This window comes from Anguilla anguilla, chromosome 7 (assembly GCF_013347855.1).
Source record: "Anguilla anguilla isolate fAngAng1 chromosome 7, fAngAng1.pri, whole genome shotgun sequence".
Lineage (NCBI taxonomy): Eukaryota > Metazoa > Chordata > Actinopteri > Anguilliformes > Anguillidae > Anguilla > Anguilla anguilla.
The window spans coordinates 28,972,057-28,989,436 of record NC_049207.1 but is presented as its reverse complement, the minus strand read 5'-3'; the positions used below and the strand labels follow the sequence as shown (position 1 = coordinate 28,989,436).

General features: G+C 41.8%; 1 protein-coding gene across 6 annotated transcripts in view; it reads right to left on the bottom strand.

The window, feature by feature from the left end:
- Positions 1–17,380, bottom strand: part of stx3a (syntaxin 3A) — a 97,323-nt gene that overhangs the window by 29,314 nt on the left and 50,629 nt on the right. The gene's annotated exons all lie outside the window — the stretch shown is intronic.

The window sequence follows — 17,380 nt, the reverse complement described above, 5'->3', positions numbered from 1 at the left end:
CATAAAAGTCTTTCAAATATTCATATGAACTGGCTTCAGCAGTCCTTGTAGCTGCATTGCTAAAATTAGAGCTGGTTTCACTAGCCATGCTGGCATGCCGGTTGCCGTAAATCCTCGTCGGGGGCCGTAAGCAGCATAGACATATATATATAACATTTCTAATAGAAAATGTAGTTTGTCCACCTTTCACTTCACAGCAGTGGTGATAAAACTAACAAGAAGTAAGTGCTAGTGTGTTGTTAGCCTTTACTGATCCCCGTATGAGGTGTATATGATATAGCTAGCATAAGCCAATAGCACTAACCCATAAAATTTGCTTTTTAACGGTACTTGGTCAGTCGAACGATAAAAATGAAAGCATTCGATTACGGTCAACGGCACTGAAAATTTCTGTTGCACCTTCAATAAATGGCAAAAGTCCCACTATAGGATTGATCATACCACATCTTTCAGCTAGTGACTGTAATGAAGCCAGTGGTGGAGCCTGTGCCAGCTCACTTGGAAGCATATGAATCTATTTTATGTTTTTGAACTTCTGCATAATTTGGTTCATGCAGGCTAAATAAAATGTCCATTGCATCTACAGTGTACCTTTACTGCACCTCTTTTTTCACTTTCTGCATAATATGACATTGTTTAAGTGGTAAAACATATACTCACATTGTTTTTTCTTGGTTTTTAAAAGTAATCTTGATTCTTGTATAGTAGTATACAGTAATTCATTTAGTTTGGGAAGTGGGCAGTGGCAATGATTGGGGGCTTGGGGTGGATGGGTAGGAGGAGGTTCTACTGAAAAAGAATAGAATAGAATTTAAAAAAACGGAAGAAATGAACATGAACTAGTTCATCTTTGGGACTGTGAACTTAGTTCAAAATTCAAAATTGTGAACTACGAACGTGAACTAGTTCATTTTATTCTGTGTGAACTGAACTTTGAGCTTGCTCTTGTGAAGTGTGAACTTGCACAATACTGATGGTTCCTAGTATTGAGGCTCTTTGGTTGGATCTTGCTCAATGTAAACAGATTTTTGTTGGCTGTGTCTATAGGCCCCCGAGTGCAAGTGTGCAATATGTAGAAGAATTATGTTCTGTGCTGATGAAGGTAACAGATAACGGTAAATAAATATTTGTCCTTGGTCACTTTAATATAGATTGGCTGTCGGATTCATGCCCATTGAGAAAAAAGTTGAACTGCACTGCACTCATTCGTAATTTAACTCAGATGGTGAACATGTCAACTAGAGTGTATTGCAATTATGCTGGGCAAACATCTGCAACCTGTATTGACCACATATTTACTAATAACAGGGAATTATGCTCTAAAGCAGTATCTGTCACTGTGGGGTTTAGTGATCATAATATTGTGGCTATAGTAAAAAAAACTCCCAAAGCTGGGCCTAAAGTACTGTATAAGAGGTCATATAGAATGTTTTGTGAAAATGATTTTGTTAGAGATACAGAGAATGTTGAGTGGAACCAAGTGTTGGCATTAAATGAGGTGGGAAAAGCCCTCAAGTTGTTTACTGAATTATTTCTCTCTGTGGCTGATCAACATGTCCCATTAAGAAAATTTACAGTAAGATCTAATAAAGCACCATGGATTGACGTGTATGCGTAAAAGAGACAAGCTGAAAAAATCTGCGATAGTTTCTAAGGGAACTGAAAAGTGGCAAATGTACTGTGTAATGAGAAATAAAGTTACAAAGTTAAACAGGAAGAAGAAAAAAGCATATTATCAAAACAAAATTCAGGAGAGGAAGAATGATGGTAACAAACTTAGGAAAACCCTGAATGAACTAATGGGTAGAGCCAAGAATAACACACCTTCTTTCATTGAGGTTAAAGGAATTTTATTAACAAAAGCAAAGGACATTTCAATGATAATTTCACGGACAAAGTTGATAAGTTAAGAAAGGAAATGGGCTCCCCTAGTGGGGGTGGTATGTCGTTTCAAACTGGCTAATGGAAAAAGTTGTTCTTGAACAGATACTACACTATTTTTCACTTCATGAATTAAACTCTGATTTCCAGCATGCCTATAAGGCAGATCACTCTACGTGCGTAGCACTGACAGAGATGATCGATAAATGGTTATCTTACACTGACAAGAAAATCATGGTTGGAACTGTATTATTTGACTTTAGTGCAGCATTTTATATTGTAGACCATAGGTTATTATTAACGAAACTAACAGCATATGGGTTTAGTCCAACAGCAATCAATTGGATGAATAGTTACTTATCCAATCTGTGTTTTTTAATTGTAGTTTTCCTCCCCTAACAGTGGGACGTGCATGTACCAATGACATGCCTTATGTTTTGGATAAGTGCAATGCTACTGTACTTGCAGATGATACAACTCTATATTTTGCATCAAATGACATAACTGAGTTAAGGAACACACTTTAATCGGAACTGCAACTATTACTTCACTGGATATATGAGAATAGACTTGTTTTGAATGTAACAAAAACCAAAAGTATTATGTCCAGGCCCAAACATGCCACTAATAATGATAATCAGCTGTGCCTATCATTCAAAGGCTCGGATATTGAACAGGTTCAAGAGGCAAATTTGCTTGGTGTCACACTTGATGGGCAGCTATCATGGGAGAGACATATTGAAAATATTGTTAAGAAAATGGGTAGAGGAATATCATGCATCAGAAGATGTTGCTTTTTTCTTACCCCCGCCTCTAGAGTGCTAGTGACACAGGCACTAGTTTTATCTCATCTTGATTACTGCTCAGCAGTCTGGTCGGGCGCAGACAAAAAAATCTGTCTCAGCTAAAAATAGCTCAGAATAAAGCTGCAAGGCTCACATTGCCCTGTCCGTTAGGTGTGAGGCAGAATACAGAGAGAATGCATGCCAGTCTCTCATGGCTCAGAGTAGAGGAGAGGTTGGCATGCAATCTAATGGGTTTTTTTAGGAATATTTGTTATAGTAAACAACCAAATTGTCTGTACTCACAAATAAATTATGTGAGAGATCAACATAGTCACACTACCAGGCAGACTACTAGGGGTTATCTAGTTAAACCAAAATGCAGAACAGATGCTGTGTGCAGATCTGTAATGTATAGGGCCATCACAATGTGGAACAAGTTAACAACTATGATCATTGATGCACCCAGCAAGGCAAGTTTTAAAACACTACTAAAAAAACACATTAACAATAACCCTAACGTTAATTAACCGACCTGAACAATCAAGATGGAATGCAATTTGATGCGTTGTGATGTTGTTTTGACTTTTGTCTTGACATGTTTTTATTGAGATTTGATGTGTTGTGATGTTTTTTTAATTTTATTTGTCTTGACATGTTTTTATTGAGACTTGTTACATGTGTTATGTGTCTTGTTATATATGTTATATTTTTGTTGTGTGTGGACCCCAGGACGAGTAGCTGCTACCTTAGTGGCAGCTAATGGGGATCCAAATAAATAAACAAATAAACCTCTCCAGGTTCACCTCAACCTGCTCCCTACTCTCACTACAGATCACAATGTCATCCGCGAACATTACAGTCCATGGAGACTCCTGCCTGAGCAAAATAATGTACTGAAGTTTAAATCATGTGGTAGCATTTTATGCAATAAGCGGTTGAGTGCAACTGACCTGAACCTGCAACCATAATAGAGTGTTACAAGTTTGTAGTCCTAAAACTCGGAAGTAAGTTCGCTTTTTGAGACATGTTTCTCTTGTCAGATTTCCAATAGGGATTTCTGTGTTTTTTTGCCGAAAATAAGGTATGTGGTGAACGTAAGCCTAAACTCTACATTTGTTTCTACGACTAGGTCTGACTAAGTCCACATGTTCAGATGTGCCATTTGATGGCCATTCTTTTAAACCATCAAAAACCATAAAAAATCTGGGAGTCATAATGGATCCTGAGCTTTGCCTGGATGCCCACATTAACTTGATACTCAAGACATCTTACTTCCACCTGCGCAATATTGTGAAATTGAGACCAATCCTGTCTAAGGAAGATTCCGAAATGCTGGTTCATGCCTTTATAATGTCTAGGCTTGATTACTGCAATGCTTTGTTTACTGGCCTACCAGACTCTACGTTACAGCGACTTCAATTAGTACAAAATGCAGCAGCCAGAGTACTTACCCACACATGCCGCTCAGAGCATATCACTCCTGTTCTTAAATCATTGCATTGGCTCCCTGTTAAATCCAGGGTTGAATTTAAAGTGTTGCTAACTACTTACAAAGCATCGCATGGCTTTGGACCTTCTTATTTGCAGGATTTGATTGAACCTTATGTTCCCTGTTGTACCCTGCGTTCAACTACTGCTGAACTTTTAGTGGTTCCTTGTTGCCGATTAAAAACAGTTGGGGGAAGAGCTTTTAGCTGCGCTGCACCGTGCCTCTGGAATTCAATCCCAAGCCATATCAGAGGTGCCTACAATTGGTTCTTTTAAATTGTATCTTAAGACTTACTTGTTCTCATGTGCCTATTTCTCTTAGTTTTGACTTCTTAGGTTTTTTTCTTATTTATTTATTTCTATATTTTATTTTTTTTTGTAAAGTGCCTTGGGATGTACACATGAAGAGTGCTATATAAAAGCTTATTGTATTGTATTGTATTGTACGAGATAAATTACACCCATTAATAACACCACTGTGGGTTTCGAAGCTGTTATGTGCTTTTAAAAAGTAAATTGCTAACAAGTTGCTATATATTGAAACTCCAACAATGGTCGCTTCCTGGCAACCGCCACTCAAGTTTCCATACTAGTCTGCCTGCCCGCGATAACCATTGTAGTTTCAACATAGCAACTTGTTAGAAACTTTTTTAAAGCACATAACGGCTTCTAAATTCACGATTGCGATATTAATGGGTGTAATTTATCTCGCAAAACATTAAACTCTCTTCGACATACGTTAACCACAGACCTTATTTTTGACAGAAAACTAAATGCCTATGGGGAAAAATGAATGGGAAATTTTCAGAGTTTACTTCCATGTTGAAAGTAACTCCAGAGTTGGCCTACAAAAATACGTAATCACTACTCTATTGCCGAGGGCAACAGTTTTTGCAGTGACAACACCTACGGCATATGGCAAGCCCTTTTAACATCTAATAGCTTGTCCGTATTCTCATTACAGATATCTGTAAATTAATTTATGATTAGTCAAAATGCTATCAAAAAATGCTATAAGATACCACTAATTCCATTTTGACTAGTAAGATCTTGCCATTAAGTTATATGGAACTCCAATTAAAGATATCTACAATTCAGTTTTGACTATCTAAAACGTGAATTCCAGATATCTCCATTTAAATTACGACTAGTCAAATTCAAAATATCTTCACTTTAGTTCTGACTAGTCATAATTCCAATTAAAGATATCTTTAATTCCTTGTTATTGAAGATATCTAAATGATCTTTTTTGATATCTGAAACTATATATTACTAGTCAAAATACGATTGTAGATACCCTGAACTGGAGTTATGACTAGTCAAAACTAGAGTGGCGATATCTCGAATTTGAGATATTACTCTTCAAAAGTCCTTTTAAGATATCAACAAAGAAGTTATGGATATCGTGAAACGAGACCTATCTTATTTTAGAGATATCTTCAATTATCATTCTGATTAGTCGGAATACATTTATAGATATATTCTGTTATCACTTTGACTAGTCAAAATGCAGTTGTAGATATCAAAAACTGGCTCCTTGCATGAATTTCCTCATTCTACTAATGCAGCGACCACCATGTCAGACCAACTTGAATGAGAGTCAAGCGTCTTTGTCAGGGTTTTCAATGCTGCGGCCCGTGCAAGAAATGAGCTGTTTACTTTATTAAAACAAGAGGACTGTTTTGCCCCTTCTCTTTTTAATTCATGACATTTTTAGAGAACAGTAACCGCCATTTCTTAACCCCTTAGCGCACATGCCAAATCTGGCCAATCCTTGCCCATGTAGGGGGTACCCTATTTAAAGCTTTATAACTCTAGATGTGAGAATTACAGAGACTTGGCTTAAATGAAGGAAGACATTTGTACCATTTACAATACTAACTTATACTATTTCTTCAAAAATTTGCTCTTTATCAGTTTGTAATGAAATACTGAGAGATTGCAAATATACTGCAGGTTAAACTATACATGTCCAGGATCAAAAAATCCTTGACCACAAGCACATCAAATCAAAGGGTGGATATGCAGATCTACTAAAGTTCTATAAATCAAAAAGTAAGCAGTGTGCCCAGTGTCTCCAGATCTATCCAAAATGTCTAAATTATGCATTGCTGTAAATCACAACATAACCATGCATTTCACTACAAATCAACTGTTTTGACTCAAGAAACTCACTGTTGCATCATTTTCAAGTGGGAATTACAAGCTTTCCGTCAGTACAGTGGCTTAAAATACCTAGGCGTCAAGAATCATATGCAAAATCTCTCCAGAAATGAATAAAATGCTTTCTGTCCATTATAAAGCATATAACTGAGCCCCTTATGAAGGTTTAAGATGAAACATTGATATCAGATAAAAAAATAATGCAAAAACATTGTCACACAATGCGGTACAGTAACTAAATGTGTAATAATTAACGCTCGTGTGTATTTCTGTACTCTCCTTTGTTTTCTTGTATGGGGATAGGACGACATGAAAACAATTTTCAACCGTCCACCACGTTTTGGCAATGTTCCAACTCTCACGTCATCACTGTTGCAAGCATCACAAAAACTACTACATTACCAATGAACACTTACATTACAGTGTGAAATATCCACATTATAAAATACCACTAACCTATTTAAAGACACTCAATTTCAAAAATAATGTACAGTGGGCTCCAGAATTATTGGCACCCTTAATAAAAATGAAGAAAAAAGGCTGCATATAATAAATGACACAGATAATAATCTATATGTTATGTTCAAACATATGGGGAAATTATATACTTTTATTTCAATACATTTACTCTCAAAAGTTTTTTTTATTAAGTAGGCTAATATAATTTTTTCTGAAAACCATAGGTGCCATAATTATTGGCACCCCTAACAATTATTGTAAGTAAAATCAAAAAAATGAAATTGGCAATACAATTTTACTTAATTTAGTTCATCTCAGTCTACATTACATTCTAAGTGGTAAATGGACCGCATTCATATAGCGTTTTTATCCAAAGCGCTTTACAATTGTTGCCTCTCATTCACCCATTCACACACACACACCAATGGTGAAAAGCTGCCATCCAAGGTACCAATCAGCTCGTTGGGAGAAATGAGGGGTTAGGTGTCTTGCTCAGGGACACTTTGACACACCCAGGACTGAACCGGCAACCCTCCGACTGCCAGACAACCGCTCCTGAGCTATGTCGCCCCTGACTATGTTGACTATATTGTAAAGGAACTATATTGTGTCATTCCATCACATCCAGTTTCAATAGAGAATAAACATGAGGTAATAAGCATACAAAATCTCTTTGTCATCCATCAGCATGGGAAAAGCCAAATAACTGTCAATTCAGAAGAGACTGATGGTAATTTACCGTCACGAGTCTGGTAATGGGCACAAAAAAAAGACATAAATGGTTAAATATACCACTTTGCACTGTAAGGGCAATAATAAAAAGGTGTAAAACATATGAAATAGTTGCAAATTTGCCAGGAAGAGGAAGCAAGTGCAAGGCCATTAATAACCAAAGGATCACTGTTTAAGAATTGCAGAAATTGGTTTGTTTCTTGCGGTCAACAAGCCTAAAAAAACATAAAATGGCACCTCCATACCAACTAGGCTAACTCTTTGGAAGGGTGGCACGAAGACAGCCCCTACTGAGCACAATAACCAAAATCAAGAATCTGGAGCTTGCCAAACCTCATTGGAATAATGACTGGAAGAGAGTGTTATTGTCAGATGAGACCAAAATTGAACATTTTGGCCATACACACCATCAACATGTTTGGCGGCAAAAGAGGAATGCATACAGGAGAAGCACTTCATAACCACTGTCAAATATGGAGGTGGGTCATTGATATTTTGGAGATGTTTTGCTGGCAGTGGTCCCGGGGCACTATTTTAGATCAATGGCACAATGAATTCAACAAAGTACCAGGGCTGCGTTTCCCAGAGTCTCCTTAGCGCTACGTGCGTCGTAAGGTATCACTTAAGCTCTTCCTTTAGCTCTCGAGCTGTTTCCCAGCGTCTCCTTAGCTAAGGTATACCTTAATTAAGGTATACCTTTAAAAGGGTGGTCTGAGGCACTCGTAAGCTGTCCCTTAGCGATGCGCTCCGTGGTTTCAGCCTTATTATGCCAACATTTTGCTTTTCAAATCGACAGTTGTACTACAGTGCGCATCTAGTAGCACATCGGCATGCGAAAATGAGTTTAATATTTACTTTACGAAAAGTAATTATCCAATCAACGTGTCTGTGCATAGCATGTCGTGAGAATGTTGTCGTTTTACCTGTCTATCCCCATCATGATGGTAATTAAGTATAGGGCCTATCCATGATAATAATCTAATTTGTGAAAATAAAAAAAAAAGTTTTTTTTAATTTATACATAGTGGCGCTAACTTAGGATATGGCTTTTCTGACTGCATACCCTGTAGAAATTAGTTTGTTTGTGTGTGAGTCAATGATCACACCGACTTGGAACAAACCGCCGGTTTATGAGGAATATAAAACCTGTGTTTTATGGAAAAACAACGTTGAGTGAGTCTACTTGCATGACCGAACTAGAGCACGTTGATTGGCCTGGCCATAAACACACATACAGGTACAGTGGCTCATAATGGACAAACATAGCCAAATTATCTACATCCCCTTCCTTTAGCTCACACCTCCTATATAAAACAAAATAGCACTGGGTAAATATCAACATTACGGAACATTTTTCTTACCATGTTGTTTTACGATTTTCGGTAAACAACCCAATAATTATATTCTTGGTTAAACAACAGCAAATTAAGGTGGATGAACAAATCACTTTAACAGGTAAATGGACTGAATGGACTGCATTTATATAGCGCTTTTATCCAAAGCGCTTTACAATTGATGCCTCTCATTCGCCAGAGCAGTTAGGGGTTAGGTGTCTTGCTCAAGGACACTTCAACATGCCCAGGGTGGGGTTTGAACCGGCAACCCTCCGACTGCCAGACAATTGGTCTTACCTCCTGAGCTATGTCGCCCCTATGATTAGGTAGACCTAATCATAAGGCACCCGGTATATAATTCATCATGATCAATTTCCACAGACGCGCTTTTGCCTTTCATCTACGATCATTTTTGCATTGCAGAGAAAAGTTCGCGGGAATCAGTGCAGTGCAGTGATATGCTGCTACAGTTGCCTATATATTGCGTGACAAAAACAAATTACCTTAGACCTTTGTTTCAATAAGAACAAAATAATTCACCCATATGTAGCCTATATCCTTTTCCCTGGACTTCCACGAAGTCCCAGACTATGGCTTATATGTCCCGATTGACGCTTTTTATTTTATACATTGTAGCCTATATGTACGTATTTATTGAAACTATCACAAGGTCTCGTCTTAACGGACTCTTAAAGAGATTAGCAGATAATCGCTAGTAGACATAGCTTCCTCTTCTGCAATATTAGATTGATGTAAAATGATTATGACAACACGTGTAATATTAAAACGTCATTCACAAGCCTTTACAAGTGAGACAATCGATTCGCTTGGCATCGATTGATACCTCAGGAGGCCTAGCACCTCCCCCTCTTCGCACCTGCACTTCCAGAACACGTCTCCTGTCTGTTCTGGCCCCACGATGGTGGAATGACCTCCCTGTGGAGGTCAGAACAGCTGAGACTGTGACCCATTTCAAACGACGACTGAAGACCCACCTCTTCAGGCTGCACCTCTCCCCATCCCTCCCTTCCCCCCTGTAAATGACTAAAACTTAGGGTTGTAACTAGGCAGCTGTTTCATAGGTGACTTAGTCGATGCGCCTGTCTTAACGACTAATTGTATTTTTATTTATTTTTATTTTTCCATAGATTGCGTTGTTGCTGTAAGGCCCACGGGAACAGGCATAGAGTGGAATTTCCTCTCTGACTGTCGTAAAGCAATTCGCCAGGTGCAGAGTCTGATATTGTCGGGACAGAGTGACCCGTAAGACCTTGGCATCTGGTTTTGCGACAGTTAACAGGTGACACCTCTTTTCTATGGTCAAGCAATTCTAAAATTATCCCAACATCCTGGAGGTTTCAGATGGCAAGTAATAAAATCACATGGCGAAAATGGGGCAAATTGCTCAGGACAGTTGAGGGACAGCCACAGTGCCCTCACCTGGTGTCACTGGGTAACTTGTCTCCCAACCTTCATAAGGAGAGAAATTTACTCACGCACACTTTTGGTTAGGAAATAAATCCAGATTTGGGTCGAATACATTGATACACTACACTATGCAATCTTGATACACTGTGGAAAGACATTGAGAGTTGACAGTTGGTTCATGTAAAAGATTGTACAGTTATTTCATGTTTTTCAGAGTTTTCATGACAATCACGAGAACAAATATTCATATTTGGTATGGTTTTTATGGTCTCTGTGCGAGTGATGCTCTGGTTTAGGTTTTAAAACCAGCAAACCTAGAGAAAATCTATTTTAATAAATTTGGAAGTCAACTGTATTTTTTGGACACTCCTCCTGGTAAATCCATCTGTCTGATCCTGTCTGAACCAAATTCCAATCTTCCCCCCTCCAAGTAAATTTATGGTTTTATGAGCCTTTTGTGGCGACATCCACCTGCCTGCGCTGGGTTCTTATAGGAGAGGAACAGGGCCCTCTGGGAGTCTGCAATCAGACTTCCCACACAAGACTCTTTCTGTGTGTAGACTGCTGTCAGGTATGCTCATCTTTATCTTTGATATGATGTACTTTTATTGTTTTACTATTTTCTAAATTCTGAAACGACAAATTGATTATTTTAAGTGTATAACCTACCTGACATTAAAACTGTTAATGACTTGATTTGTGTGGTCTTGGTCAATGTTTCGTTCTTGTAAAAGCCCTCTAAGTCGGTTTCCCCCAATTATGACTAGGGAACTGCCCGTTGGACTTGTTTGATCACCAAGTTTTCAGTTAAGGCGGGACCGTCAGCAGAACCAAGTTGATCCTGGGATGACCAATATTGGCCCTTTCGGAGTCCCTGAACCTTAATTAGGTTATACTCCCCATGAGGGAAATCTCACAACCGCTGTGTCGTCTGCAAACAGCTAGTTAAATTGTCGTTACGGGCGTATCCGCGGTGCGTACCGGGTGAAACTGCGTTGACCCTTGGTGTAGAACTTCAGACGAACTGAGGTCCATTCTAAATCAAGCCTAAATTCTAATTTGGAACATAACTTATTAATTAATATGGAGTCAGATATAACGAGTAAGATCAGCGGGGATAGTAAAACATAGATACAGTATTCACAGGCTGCTTAAAGAATAACCTTTTTCCAACAGCAACAGAGGAAGACATTCTGCATAAACCTTCACTCCGAACTATTTCCCTCCTTGGTGTAGTTTCGAGAGCCTACATTTTGGTGACCTCGACGTGATCTGATTGCTGTCTGTGGTTTTTGCCTGCGGGACCACTTTCGTAAGACGACAACTTCCTGTCCTACTGTACATTGATATGAGGTTTGGCGTCGCTGTCGTTCTGTTCTACTTCCAGCTGTGGTGGTAAGTACAGTCTTTACTACTTTTTAGAAAGTGTTGAGGGAAAGATAAAACACCATACAGACACATTTGTAGAACGGGTCGACATACCCAATTAATAGACCGGAGACGTAGAAATCCGGTGGTGATTTAATAATTTTAACTGTACCATGGAGTGTGAGGGATTCGATAGCGGCAGTGTAGACCAGGAGGTCATGGAGATGTTTGGCGTGTGTTTTAAAAATGCCATCGTTCGGGTGCGTGATAGAGGAGTTAGCCTGAATTGGGGCAACGCTGAAATACTTCGTTGGTACCAGACAGAGGGTCGGCAGCTGCAACTTAGATCCCAATATCGAAAACTTCCTGCTGTACTTGTTTACCTGTTGCGCCGAAACGATCTAGCTGCGTTATCTGCAAATGTGAGAGCTGTGACTAGCACTAGAGAGTTGGAAAGATCGCGCTCAGATGAGTTAAGAAAACTGCGAGCAGAGGTAGAATCCTTTGCATTTGACAAACAGAACTGGGCAATCCAAAGTAACACTCTGCGAATGCGAATTACTGGTTTGGAGAGGGAGCTTGAGAAGAGCAAAACCTATGCCGAGGCCTTAGAGGCTTGTTGTGGCAAAGTTGGATTGCCTATCTCGGCCATTCGACAAGGGGGAGTTGAGTTCGCCAATGGTGGCATGCCTGAGGATAGCAAGGATGAGGATATATTAGCCCTAGGAGATAAAACCCGTGAGGATATCTCTTCTTCGGGAAAATACAGTCATGTGCGTAACGGCCTTCTGCAACCCCAAGCATGCCGGGTACGTCTGTCTCTGAGAGGCCTGAGAGTGAATTTTATTATCGCCCTAACCGGCCTGAGGAGCCTAGGCAGCGAAACCCCGTAATGACTCGTCATAGAACTAGCACAAGTTTCCATAAGCCGGCGCGGATAGCCGTATTAAAAACCATGACGGATGCTGATGACGCTGTTACCCTGATTAGCCGCCCGTTAACTTGCGAAGAATGTTCTAGGCACAAGGAGGTTGTAGGGATGATGCCTAGAAAAGGCCCATTCCAGCCCTACTGGGACAACCTCATGTTGCAAGCCTCGGTATATAATTTAGAGCTTCGGGACATATGGCAGATTATCCTCCTTACGATCCCAGAGGAGCTGAGGTCTAAAATGCCGGAGGAACTGCGATCGGGGAGGATTGTGGTTAAACAGGAGGGTGAGCTAGACAATGAGGTATATGACCGACTTAAGGAGGCTTTGTTGCAATTGCGGGGTCCAACGCATGCGGCGTGGCATAAGATCCTCGACATAAAGCAGGGACCTAAGGAAGCCTTTGAAGTGTATGCCGAGAAAATGTGGGTATCTTTCAAAGAGCACTCAGGCTTGGAGCAAGCGGACCGTGATCAGGAAGTGCTGTTGCAGCTCCTGAAAAACAATGCGGGGTCCCATATCCAGCAAGCATTAGCCAATGGAGCTGACCCACCAGAGAATACCTACCGGTCATTGGTGGAATGGGCTTCAAAAATAGAGAACCGGCTACAAAAGCAAGGCAAGCTTCGCTCTGTTTTTGCGGCTCAATGGGTAGCCGAAGGGAAAGGGGCGAAGGATGCAATAGATGGCAATGGTAGCTCACAGCCGGGATGCGTATACTGTCATAAGACCAATCATAACCTCGATCAGTGCTTCAGGCTAAGAGAAAAATTGGGCCTTCCCAGACAGGCATCCAAAAATGATAAACGCATACTGCTGGAGCTGGGAAAATTAATAATGCAGAGCAACCCGATGGCCAGCGAGCGACGCTCAGCTGAGCAAGCCCAAAAAGCCGTGAGCAACCCCTATAGTGCGCTCCAAGCAGAATTGGCAGCGTTAGCGGCCAATTATGAGGATTCACAATAGGGGTGCGTGGCCTCCCTTGCGCTCGGGAGCATTATTCCTAGTGGAAACCGGATTAAAATACGAGCTAGTCTTGGAGGCCGATTAGTTAATGTTTTAGTCGATACCGGTGCTGCATGCTCCTGCACGGATATACTATTACCTCTTACGGACCAAACTAGTCAAATTAAAGGCATAGCCGGTACCCTTATGATAGCTACTCGGACACAACCCATTAAACTTAATCTGGGAGTGGTAGTGTTAGAGGAGCCGTTTTGGTATCTACCAGGTAATGGAGAAGGGACTATACTGGGCATGGAGATAATGCGGAAATACGGATTTGTGATTCATTGTCTTGAAAAACAAATTGAAATAAGAACTGAAAGGGCTGCAAAACAGCGCCCTCCGGGAAACCGCATTATGTCTATATCCACTGCAGATCCCATCCAGCAATTGATTAGCAAACATAGCGATGTTTGGGCCAATCATGAACATGATTGTGGCCTTGTGGACTTTGAAGTTGGTATTGAGGGGGATCCACCTCCCCCCCAAAAGCAATACCGCATTAAACCAGAGGCGGAGGCCGCGGTACATGAAATAGTTAAACAACTCGAAATAAGAGGTATTGTTCGGCGGTGTAGCTCAACCGCTAACTCTCCCTGTCTACCGGTGCCAAAGCCAAATGGTAAATGGCGTCTCTGTATCGATTATCAGCATCTCAATCATGTATTGCCCAGGGTCACAGCTATTGTGGCAAACCCATCTACTATCTTGACTCAGATATCAACCGATGCGTGTTGGTTTACTGTTCTGGACATCAAAAATGGCTTTTGGTCCCTTAAGGTTAAGCGAAGGGACCAGTGGAAATTGGCATTTACTGTTAATCAGATTCAGTACACCTGGGAAAGAATGCCACAGGGATACCACAATAGTCCAGCCATTTTCCATAGAGCAGTAGCTGATGTTTTGGGACCGCTGCTGGCAACGGGTGATGTCATCCATTATGTGGATGACATCCTAGTGGCGACGGGGGGATCACTCGAGGATCACCTCCAAGTAGTAGACACAGTAGTACAGACCCTGGGGAAGGCAGGATTTAAGCTTAATAAAGAGAAGGCGCAACTTGCGCAAAAAGAAGTCCACTATTTAGGCTACACCCTTAGTCAAAATCACCGTGCTTTGACGGAGGACAGGCGTAAAAGTATTGCGGAACTACCCCGACCCTACACTTTAAATGCGTTACAAAAAGTGTTGGGAACAGCTAATTATCTACGTGATTTCATCCCGGATTTTGCTGAAACTGCGGCCCCGTTGTACAGCCTGTTAAAAGGGAAATCTAAGCCATCCGATGTGCTTGAATGGACTGAGGAGCACGATGCTGCATTTACAGCTTTGAAACAGCGTTTGTGCGTGGCTCCGGCATTAGGTTTACCTAATCCGTCTAAACCATTTCATATTCAGGTGGACGCGCACGCAAATACACTTATTGGCGTGTTAGCTCAAGAGCATGGGGGGTTGTTGCGTCCAATTGCATACTACAGTCGCAAAAAATCTCCAGTCGAGCAGGGATTTGACCCATGTACGCAGCACGTCCTTGCAGTTCATTGGATGTTAACAACAACAGAACCTATTGTGGGGTTTCAACCTGTTGTTGTGCACACAATGCACACGCCGGTTCGAATGCTGATGCAGGGCCAAATCAAAGGCGTATCATCTCACAGGTTAGCAAGATGGCTAACTGATATTCAGGCGCGTGAGATCACGGTAGAAAACAACCGAATCCTACCACATCTGCTTGGGGACATAGAAGGTCAGCCGCACATCTGTGAACCGAGACCAGAGGTGCAAAGCCCGGTTGGTGAGGTGGAACTGCCTGGTCAGACCCGAGCGTATATTGATGGCTCGCGGTTCTGGAGTGAGGGCCGATTTCATACGGGATGTGCGGTCTGGGTCCCTCAGGACAACTCTAAAAATAGCCAACAGTTATTATTTAAGTTGTCTCCTAGGATGTCAGCACAGGAAGCTGAGCTTGTCGCGTTGCTAGAAGCCATTAAAGCCCACCCCGAATCGTTATGCGTATATACTGATAGCCGCTATGCGTTCGGGGTGGTGCATGATTTTATGGCTCAGTGGCAACTGCGCAAGTTTCTCACTGCTGCCGGAGCGCCGATAAAACATTTTAATATTGTTACTGCGATATGGCAAGCGACTCAGGACCGCAAAGCTCCCCTTTCAGTAATTAAAGTGCGAGCGCACATTACAAAAAATCCAGATGTGCATGAAAAAAATAACAGCATTGCTGATCACCTAGCTAAAGTAGCTGCTTCATGCGGTGATGACTGGCAGCAGGAGACTTCATTGGGCCTTGCTGTGAGTGCGATTCAGGTTACTCCCTTTGACCTCAAGCAATATCAGCAGGAGCTGTGGGAGGAGGGGGGTGAACTCATACCACACTTAAAGCAGGACCAGCTGGTGACAGTCGAAGAGGGCATAGTGCTACGGGATGGTAGATATGTCGTTCCTGCTAGTCTTCAAAAACCAATCATCGCAATGTACCATGAATATGCACATGTGGCAGCTGATAAAACAATCAAATTGATAAAGCGGTACTTCTGGTGGCCGCAGATGTCTTTGGATGTTAAGCAATGGTGTGATTCATGTCTTGTGTGTGCCACTGTCAACCAGGGTAAGCGTGGTCGCATGAACCTGCGGCGGCCAGACCCTCCAAAAGGGCCATGGGAGTCCCTCCAGTTAGATTTCATTGGTCCGCTTCCCAGTGCCAAGGGGGGGTATCGCTATTGCCTTGTGATCATTGATAAATTCTCCAAATGGGTTGAAGCAATTCCCACACGTAATAACACCGCGAATACTGTGGCACGAGTGCTGGCGAACCAGATTATCCCCCTCTGGGGAGCGCCGATGCAAATTGAATCTGATCAGGGGACTCATTTCACAGGCCAGGTGACTAAAGACATGTGCAAGATGTTGAATATAAAGCAAAAACTTCATATCCCTTACAGACCTCAGAGCTCCGGAATGGTTGAGCGGGTGAACCGCACAATTAAAGAGGGCATTGCCAAACAAATGGCACAGCACCAGAATGGGTGGATTGAGGCTCTGCCCACCGTTCTGACCGTCTTAAGGGCTACACCCTCCAAAGCTACAGGCATTAGCCCATATGAGCTTATGACCGGGAGGGTGATGAAACTGCCCATTGACCCAGCAATTTCCCCTGCCGACCTGGGACCGTTGGTGCGGATAAAACAGCAGGTGGTGCTGGCTCAACTGCAGGAGCGGCTCAAGATGCTACATGCTCAGGCTGTGCTGAGACAGCAGCAGTCTGACCTGCAGAATGAGCGTCAGTTTAACCCCACCTCTGAAACTAAATTTACAGAGGGGGACATGATCATGGTACGAGTCTTTGTGAAGCAAGACGCTTTTGCTCCCCGATGGCATGGGCCATATGAAGTGAAAGCTGTCTGCAACAGCTGTATAGCCGTTACCATCCGGGGGAAGCTAAAGTGGTACCACATGTCCCAATGTAAATTGTTCAAAGGTGCTGAAGAGAATTAACCGTGTTTCCTTTGTGTCTTTCCCATTCTAGGCTTGCTGCAGCAATCCCATGGGTGCCAGATACCAGGAGGGTGTCAGGGGACTCATGTGTGAAGCTGGGGCAGCGTATCCTCCTGAACTACCATCTGAAATGTGGGAGATGGGTGTGGCGATATTTTAAGGGGCCATCCACACCTCATATCACCATACCGCTAAGGGAACCAGTTACATGGCCTCCCGGGATAGCACCGGAACCAAATTGTGCCGCAAAAATTTGCTGTAGGTCAGGTTCCACCCATCTCCCATCCAGGACAGTA